Source organism: Bombina bombina, chromosome 6, assembly GCF_027579735.1.
Source record: "Bombina bombina isolate aBomBom1 chromosome 6, aBomBom1.pri, whole genome shotgun sequence".
NCBI classification, from domain to species: Eukaryota; Metazoa; Chordata; class Amphibia; order Anura; family Bombinatoridae; genus Bombina; species Bombina bombina.
In genome coordinates, this window is record NC_069504.1 from 896,148,734 (window position 1) to 896,158,936 (window position 10,203).

The window sequence follows — 10,203 nt, forward strand, 5'->3', positions numbered from 1 at the left end:
CGAATACTCCTAGTGGAGTAGCAGGTGGTGATCCCAACAAGGGAAATATGCTTAATCCCCAAAATTACAAGGCTGCTGTGTTTGCCCCGGTCGGATTACCAACTGCAAGTGATCATGGACCTTCACTTATTTTAATGTCTCCTACCCTCAATGCTTACTGAACTTGCATAAATGGGCTGTAAATTACAAAAAAAGAACATTGAGGCTAGAGACTGGTCTAATATGGTGGAAGTTCTAAAACTCTGTTCCCAGAATAAGAAATTTGTCGACAACATGATTCTGTTTGAGGCTAATATTTCACAGCTGTACTTAGATGAGAAGGGAACTCTCCCATCCCATAGATCTGGAATAGGTTAATCCCATGGGTTATACCTATTATAGACGTTCTAATGCATACCATATGTTCAGTGGGGTTATTCAATGTTTACTGTTAAAGGGACACTGTACCCAAAAATGTAATCACGTGATTCAGATTGAGCATGAAATTGAAATCAAATTTCGAATTTATTCCTATTATCAAATTATCTTCATTCTCTTGGTATCTTTATTTGAAATGCAAGAATGTAAGTTTAGATGCCGGCCCAATTTTGTTGAACAACCTGGGTTGTCATTGATGATTGGTGGATAAATTCATCCACCAATAACAAAGTGCAGTCCAGAGTACTGAAACCAAAATAAAGCTTAGATGCCTTCATTTTCCAGAAAAGATAGCAAGAGAATGAAGAAAAATTGATAATAGGAGTAAATTCGAAAGTTGATTAAAATTAAATGCTCTTTCCGAATTACAAATGAACAAATTCGGGTTCAGTGTCCCTTAAAATGTTATACTGACTGACGTTAATGCCTAGTTTTGTGTTTGAGTCCCAATGAGATCTCCCAGATCAGCTATATTGTTCATCTTACTTTTAACACTAAACTAACACCTAATACCAGCAACTTATTAGCATATATTATCATAGCTTTTGTGAAGAGACATAATAGCACCTTCTAGACCATATAGTCAGACTACCTGCGGCCGAGGTAGTCATTTATGATCATACTGTGATATATACACTGTCATGTACTCGTGCATGTCCCAGGCAAAGCTAAATTAAATTTCTATAAACCACATATGCTAAACCCTAGGTGGAATAGAATCTATACAAGCTGCATAAGCAGTTAAAATACTAAGTTGCTATTTCACGCTAAAGCTGAATTCTGTTTTTGAACGCCTTATTATCTGGGGAGTATTAAGTTAATTCTACTATATATGTTATAAACACACCCTATATGTAATGAGTACTTTTTAATGTGCATTACTATAGACGAAAATCTGATTCATTCTCTCTCTCTTTACCCGCTGTCCCCACAAGACAAATGATACTACCCTTCAAGGAATAGAAGTGTTTGAATCCTAGTAGCAAATCTTTTAAATCTAATTTTAGCCAGATGACTACATATATGTGTTTTTAGGTTTGTCTTATATATGAAGACAAGAGAGGACAGAAGCGCCACATGGCCCAATATTGTTTGGTCCAAAGACAAAATGATGCAGGTATAAGGAGTAAACTCACATTTGTAGAAGCACCTCAATTAGTGCTATGGAGACAGTCTGGGATTTCTTACAGTCACCCAGGGGACCAACCTCCGGTATTGGTATGATGTCTATATCAAAACGACATAAAGAGACACAGGTGCCTATATGGCCTAGTATTGTCTTAACACAGGTGAGTCAGTGTGTTAAAAAGGAAAGGTACTCACATTAGTTGTAGCATCTCCCTTGATGCTATAGAGGCAGGATGGGATCAATATAGTCACCCACCAGACTTAAACAAACAAAGGCCTGCTGGACACAGATGGAAGTCAGGAACCGCCAATGGTCAGGAGAGACCCAGGATAGAAGACCCCTCTCACCAGAGGGATAGGTGGCAAAAAAATGGATGGTAGCAAGTGTTCAAAATATAAAATGGTTTTATTAAAATAATAAAAACAAGGCAACGCGTTTCTCAGCTCAAGGCTGTTTCATCAGGCTTCATCATATGTAATGAGTACTTTTTAATGTGCATTACTATAGACGAAAATCTGATAGGTTTATTCTCTCTCTCTCTTTACCCGCTGTCCCCACAAGACAAATGATACTACCCTTCAAGGTATAGAAGTGTTTGAATCCTAGTAGCAAATCTTTTAAATCTAATTTTAGCCAGATGACTACATATATGTGTTTTTAGGTTCGTCTTATATATGAAACTTCTTAAGGCTCTATACACATGCTACATGACCATCTCTCCTGGGGGTCCATACTCTATATAATCTGATATTACACCACATGGATTGTGGCAATTATCACTTATTTTATATAATTTACTAGATTGTATAATGCTTTTTAGTGAGACCGCTTATATGAACTGAGGTTTCGAAATTAATATAATACACTAGCCTACAGCTAGATATTTAAAGCATTGGACCTCCCCTCCCACCATTAAAGTTTTCTGAAGTAAACAAAGGAAAATATATCCCTCAAACCTATCCCCTCAAATTACTATTAGATGTTTTATGAAAAGATTTTAATAACAGTCCCTTTCCCCCTATATATTCTCACATAACACTATCATTATTTAGCACTCCCTTGCATTTAATAGGCTATGTATTACACAACATTACTATCCTTAACTACTTAAGCTCCCTTCGTTAAAAGCCCTAAAGTAGCCATTGAATATAAATGGATATGGCTAAAAATAAATCTAAGCGAGGTTTGATATGGTTATTGGTTAACTAAGATACTCTGTCTAGAACAGTTATGCTAAATAAGTCTAGAATATTGTCATGCTACCCAAAGAATGTAATTTTACAGTGTTGAACCCCATCATACTTTCAATTTTACTGCTCTTTGTTGTTATGTATACTTTAAAACCTCAATAAAACAGAATTATTAAAAAAGAAAAAAAAAGTTAAAGTTAGATCCAGAGTAGCGATGCCTTACTGGGAGCTAGATGAAAACTTTTGGTAAGAAAATGGCAGGAGGCATATGTGTGTAGCCACCAATCACTAGCTAGCTCCCAGTAGTGCATTGCTGCTCCTGAGCCTACCTAGGAATAAAAGAATACCAAATGAATTAAGTAAATTGCAAAAGCCTCTTAAAATTGAATGTTCCATCTGAACAATAAAAACATAATTTATGCTTACCTGATAAATTATTTTCTTTCCTGGCATGGAGAGTCCACGAATCCACTCAGTTACTAGTGGGAATTCATCTCCTGGCCACCAGGTGAAGGCAAAGAACACCCCAGCAAAGCCTTAAATGGATACTAACCCCTCATTTTTTCTTTCATGATTCAGATAGAGCATACAATTTTAAGCAACTTTCTAATTTACTCCTATTATCAATTTTTCTTTGTTCTCATGTTATCTTGATTTGAAAAGGCAGTAATAAAAGGTTAGGAGACGGCCCATTTTTTAGTTCAGCACCTTGGTAGAGCTGCTGATTGGTTTGCTACATTTAGCCACAAATCAGCAAGTGCTACCCATGTGCTGAACAAAAAATGGTCTGGCTCTAAAGCTTACAGTACTGCTTTTTCAAATCAAGATAGCATGAGAACAAAGAAAAATTGATAACAGGAGTAAATTAGAAAGGTGCTTAAAATCTCATGCTCTATCTGAATCATGAAATAAAAAAATTGGGTTTAGTATCCCTTTAAGTATCCTCCCATTACCCACAACCCCCAGTCATTCAGGTGAGGAATTATGGAAAGAAAAGAAGACCCAAAGGGTATAGAGGTGCCTGAGGTTTAGAAAAACTACAAAAAGCTGTCTTAAAAATAAGAGCGGGTTATGGACTCTCTATGCCAGGAAAGAAAAGAATTTATCATGTAAGTATAAATTATGTTTTCTTTTCAATGCATGGAGAATTCACAAATCCATTCAATTACTAATGGGAACCAATACCAAAGCTAGAGTCCACAGAATGGAAGGGAGGGATACACAAGACAGGCGAGCCTAAACAGAAGGCACCACCGCTTGAAGAACTTTCCTCCCAAAAGAAGCATCAGCTTCAAATTTGCAAAAGTATGCAATGATGATCAAGTGGCCGCCTTGCAAATCTGTTCCACAGAAGCATAATTTTTAAAGGCCCAAGAGGAAGCGACAGCCCTAGAGGAGTGAAACGTAATTTTCTCTGGAGGCTGCTGTCCAGCTGTCTCATAAGCCATTCGAATAACACTTCTCAACCAGAAGGAGAGAGTAGAAGAAGTGGCCCTCCGATTTACCTAAAAAGACAACAAAAAAGAGCAGAAGATTGACGAAAATCTTTCGTAGCCTGTAAATAGAACCTTAAAGCATGCACAACATCCAGATTGTGCAATAACCACTCCTTGCAAGTGTGGTGAGAGACAGCGCTTAAGGATAATACTGCTGTCGCTTTAAAACATAGGTGTCTAGACTCACCTATAAACTAGCAAATGTGATACAGGTGTCTAAAGCGCCAAACAGTAGTGGTAGTGTATAGATCATATTTATTTACAACAAAATCACTAAAAACATATTAAACAATTAACACAAATACATACAGTGTGCTTAAAATCAACCTCTGCAGTTAATTAGCACTGTACATATATCACAAACATGATCACAAACATGATTAAAAAATGAAATAAAATATTGAATAAAAACAAACAAGCTGTCTAAGGTGCACCTTTAGAGTAATGTATCTTGAAAAAGAGTTCCAGTATGGCTAATACAATCTCATGTGAAAAAAAACAATAACAAAAATCTCAAATGTGGATGTCTTCCAAATAATGATGTGGTTCAATATGTGATGAAAAAGTCAATAGTGAAAAAATATATATCCAAAAACAAAAAACGTAATCCAGGTGAGTGTAATAAAAAATAGTGAGGTGATTCAAAAAAACAAAAAGCAAATGTTAAAAAAGTGTCCAATTGATTGCTTAGTGGTGAATCCAAAATAAAATCTCTCTCTGAAGAAGATAGTGTTCTATGGTGATAGCAGGTGTTATCGTGTATGTGACCTGTAAAAACAAATAACACATAGAGCAATATCGCTAAAACAAAAATAGAACAAGTGAAATGAGGCTTACCAATCTGACGACGTGTTTAGGCCCTTGGTATTAGGCCTTTATCAAGTATTTTCTTGCAAGGCTTGGGTAGATATGTTTAAAAATCAGGCTTTTTGCAAAGCAGGGGCACAGCTGAGAAAAGTTCTGTATTTTCTTGCAAGGCTTGGGTAGATATGTTTAAAAATCAGGCTTTTTGCAAAGCAGGGGCACAGCTGAGATAAGTTCTGTATTTTCTTGCAAGGCTTGGGTAGATATGTTTAAAAATCAGGCTAAAGGAGAGAGATAAATTAGCGTCAGATTGGGCTGCAAACATTTAGAGGAATGGGGAGGGAATATCTATGAACATTTGAGCAAAGGGTCATAAAAGCAAAAACACAGGGGAAGTTAAAATTACAGAGATAACACAGAGGTATTCATGTAGGGGAATAAAACCATTAAAGTACAAAAAAAGATACATGGCCTTAGCTGATTAAACTAACTTTTAACATAATGGTCAGACATAATGGTAATAAAATATGCATTTTAAATCATAAAAACAAAACAATAAATAGCCAATACATATAACAATACACACATCAGAAAATAACAGGGTAGGTTAAATATAATGATATAACTATCTTGCAGGATCTACCTTTTTGCAAAGCAGGGGCACAGCTGAGATAAGTTCTGTATTTTCTTGCAAGGCTTGGGTAGATATGTTTAAAAATCAGGCTTTTTGCAAAGCAGGGGCACAGCTGAGATAAGTTCTGTATTTTCTTGCAAGGCTTGGGTAGATATGTTTAAAAATCTGGCTTTTTGCAAAGCAGGGGCACAGCTGAGATAAGTTCTGTATTTTCTTGCAAGGCTTGGGTAGATATGTTTAAAAATCAGGCTTTTTGCAAAGCAGGGGCACAGCTGAGATAAGTTCTGTATTTTCTTGCAAGGCTTGGGTAGATATGTTTAAAAAACAGAATTTATGCTTACCTGATAAATTACTTTCTCCAACGGTGTGTCCGGTCCACGGCGTCATCCTTACTTGTGGGATATTCTCTTCCCCAACAGGAAATGGTAAAGAGCCCAGCAAAGCTGGTCATATGATCCCTCCTAGGCTCCGCCTACCCCAGTCATTCGACCGACGTACAGGAGGAAATATGCATAGGAGAAACCATATGATACCGTGGTGACTGTAGTTAGAGAAAATAATTCATCAGACCTGATTAAAAAAACCAGGGCGGGCCGTGGACCGGACACACCGTTGGAGAAAGTAATTTATCAGGTAAGCATAAATTCTGTTTTCTCCAACATAGGTGTGTCCGGTCCACGGCGTCATCCTTACTTGTGGGAACCAATACCAAAGCTTTAGGACACGGATGAAGGGAGGGAGCAAATCAGGTCACCTAAATGGAAGGCACCACGGCTTGCAAAACCTTTCTCCCAAAAATAGCCTCTGAAGAAGCAAAAGTATCAAATTTGTAAAATTTGGCAAAAGTGTGCAGTGAAGACCAAGTCGCTGCCTTACATATCTGGTCAACAGAAGCCTCGTTCTTGAAGGCCCATGTGGAAGCCACAGCCCTAGTGGAGTGAGCTGTGATTCTTTCAGGAGGCTGCCGTCCGGCCGTCTCATAAGCCAAACGGATAATGCTTTTAAGCCAAAAAGAAAGAGAGGTAGAAGTTGCTTTTTGACCTCTCCTTTTACCAGAATAAACAACAAACAAAGAAGAAGTTTGTCTGAAATCTTTAGTGGCCTCTAAATAGAATTTTAGAGCACGGACTACGTCCAAATTGTGTAACAAACGTTCCTTCTTTGAAACTGGATTCGGGCACAAAGAAGGTACAACTATCTCCTGGTTAATATTCTTGTTGGAAACAACTTTCGGAAGAAAACCAGGCTTAGTACGCAAAACCACCTTATCTGCATGGAACACCAGATAGGGCGGAGAACACTGCAGAGCAGATAACTCAGAAACTCTTCTAGCAGAAGAAATTGCAACCAAAAACAAAACTTTCCAAGATAATAACTTAATATCTACGGAATGTAAGGGTTCAAACGGAACCCCTTGAAGAACTGAAAGAACTAGATTAAGACTCCAGGGAGGAGTCAAAGGTCTGTAAACAGGCTTGATTCTAACCAGAGCCTGAACAAACGCTTGAACGTCTGGCACAGCTGCCAGCCTTTTGTGAAGTAAAACAGATAACGCAGAAATCTGTCCCTTCAGAGAACTTGCAGATAATCCCTTCTCCAAACCCTCTTGTAGAAAGGATAAAATCCTAGGAATTTTTATCTTGTTCCATGGGAATCCTTTAGATTCACACCAACAGATATATTTTTTCCATATCTTATGGTAAATTTTCCTAGTCACAGGCTTTCTAGCCTGAATCAGAGTATCTATTACAGAATCTGAAAACCCACGCTTTGATAAAATCAAGCGTTCAATCTCCAAGCAGTCAGTTGGAGAGAAACCAGATTCGGATGTTCGAATGGACCTTGAACAAGAAGGTCCTGTCTCAAAGGTAGCTTCCATGGTGGAGCCGATGACATATTCACCAGGTCTGCATACCAAGTCCTGCGTGGCCACGCAGGAGCTATCAAGATCACCGAAGCCCTCTCCTGGTTGATCCTGGCTACCAGCCTGGGAATGAGAGGAAACGGTGGGAAAACATAAGCTAGGTTGAAGGTCCAAGGTGCTACTAGTGCATCTACTAGAGTCGCCTTGGGATCCCTGGATCTGGACCCGTAACAAGGAACCTTGAAGTTCTGACGAGACGCCATCAGATCCATGTCTGGAATGCCCCATAATTGAGTTATTTGGGCAAAGATTTCCGGGTGGAGTCCCCACTCCCCCGGATGGAATGTCTGACGACTCAGAAAATCCGCTTCCCAATTTTCCACTCCTGGGATGTGGATTGCAGACAAGTGGCAGGAGTGATCCTCCGCCCATTGAATTATCTTGGTCACTTCCTCCATCCCCAGGGAACTCCTTGTTCCCCCCTGATGGTTGATATATGCAACTGTCGTCATGTTGTCTGATTGAAACCTTATGAATTTGGCCTTTGCTAGATGAGGCCAAACTTTGAGAGCATTGAATATCGCTCTCAGTTCCAGAATGTTTATCGGGAGAAGAGATTCTTCCCGAGACCATAGACCCTGAGCTTTCAGGGGTTCCCAGACCGCGCCCCAGCCCACCAGACTGGCGTCGGTCGTGACAATGACCCACTCTGGTCTGCGGAAGCTCATTCCCTGTGACAGGTTGTCCAGGATTAGCCACCAACGGAGTGAATCTCTGGTCCTTTGATCTACTTGAATCGTCGGAGACAAGTCTGTATAATCCCCATTCCACTGTCTGAGCATGCACAGTTGTAATGGTCTTAGATGAATTCGTGCAAAAGGAACTATGTCCATTGCTGCAACCATCAATCCTATTACTTCCATGCACTGCGCTATGGAAGGACGAAGAACAGAATGAAGAACTTGACAAGAGCTTAGAAGTTTTGATTTTCTGACCTCTGTCAGAAAAATCCTCATTTCTAAGGAATCTATTATTGTTCCCAAGAAGGGAACTCTTGTTGACGGGGAAAGAGAACTTTTTTCTATGTTCACTTTCCATCCGTGAGATCTGAGAAAGGCTAGGACGATGTCCGTATGAGCCTTTGCTTTTGACAGAGACGACGCTTGAATCAGGATGTCGTCCAAGTACGGTACTACTGCAATGCCCCTTGGTCTTAGAACCGCTAGAAGGGACCCTAGTACCTTTGTGAAAATTCTCGGAGCAGTGGCTAATCCGAATGGAAGTGCCACAAACTGGTAATGCTTGTCCAGAAAAGCGAACCTTAGGAACTGATGATGTTCCTTGTGGATAGGAATATGGAGGTACGCATCCTTTAAATCCACCGTGGTCATAAATTGACCTTCCTGGATGGTAGGAAGGATCGTTCGAATGGTTTCCATTTTGAACGATGGAACCCTGAGAAATTTGTTTAGGATCTTGAGATCTAGAATTGGTCTGAATGTTCCCTCTTTTTTGGGAACTATGAACAGGTTGGAGTAAAACCCCATCCCTTGTTCTCTTATTGGAACTGGATGAATTACTCCCATCTTTAACAGGTCTTCTACACAATGTAAGAATGCCTGTCTTTTTATTTGGATTGAAGATAATTGAGACCTGTGGAACCTTCCCCTTGGGGGTAGTTCCTTGAATTCCAGGAGATAACCTTGAGAAACTATTTCTAGTGCCCAAGGATCCTGAACATCTCTTGCCCAGGCCTGAGCAAAGAGAGAAAGTCTGCCCCCCACCAGATCCGGTCCCGGATCGGGGGCCATCCCTTCATGCTGTTTTGGTAGCAGTGGCAGGCTTCTTGGCCTGCTTACCCTTGTTCCAGCCTTGCATCGGTCTCCAGGCTGGTTTGGGTTGAGAAGTATTACCCTCTTGCTTAGAGGATGTAGAAGTAGAGGCTGGTCCGTTTCTGCGAAAGGGACGAAAATTAGGCTTATTTCTAGCCTTAAAAGACCTATCCTGAGGAAGGGCGTGGCCCTTTCCTCCGGTGATGTCTGAAATAATCTCTTTCAAATCAGGACCAAACAGTGTTTTGCCCTTGAAAGGGATGTTAAGCAATTTTGTCTTGGAAGACACATCCGCTGACCAAGACTTTAGCCAGAGCGCTCTGCGCGCCACGATAGCAAACCCTGAATTTTTCGCCGCTAATCCCGCTAATTGCAAAGCGGCATCTAGAATAAAAGAGTTAGCCAATTTAAGTGCATGAACTCTGTCCATAACCTCCTCATACGAAGATTCTTTATTGAGCGACTTTTCTAGTTCTTCGAACCAGAAACACGCTGCCGTAGTGACAGGAACAATGCATGAAATTGGTTGAAGAAGGTAACCTTGCTGAACAAACATTTTTTTAAGCAAACCCTCTAATTTTTTATCCATAGGATCTTTAAAAGCACAACTATCTTCTATGGGAATAGTAGTGCGTTTGTTTAGAGTAGAGACCGCCCCCTCGACCTTAGGAACTGTCTGCCATAAGTCCTTTCTGGGGTCGACTATAGGAAATAATTTCTTAAATATAGGGGGAGGAACAAAAGGTATGCCGGGCCTTTCCCATTCCTTGTTTACTATGTCCGCCACCCGCTTGGGTATAGGAAAAACATCGGGGGGCACCGGAACCTCTAGGAACT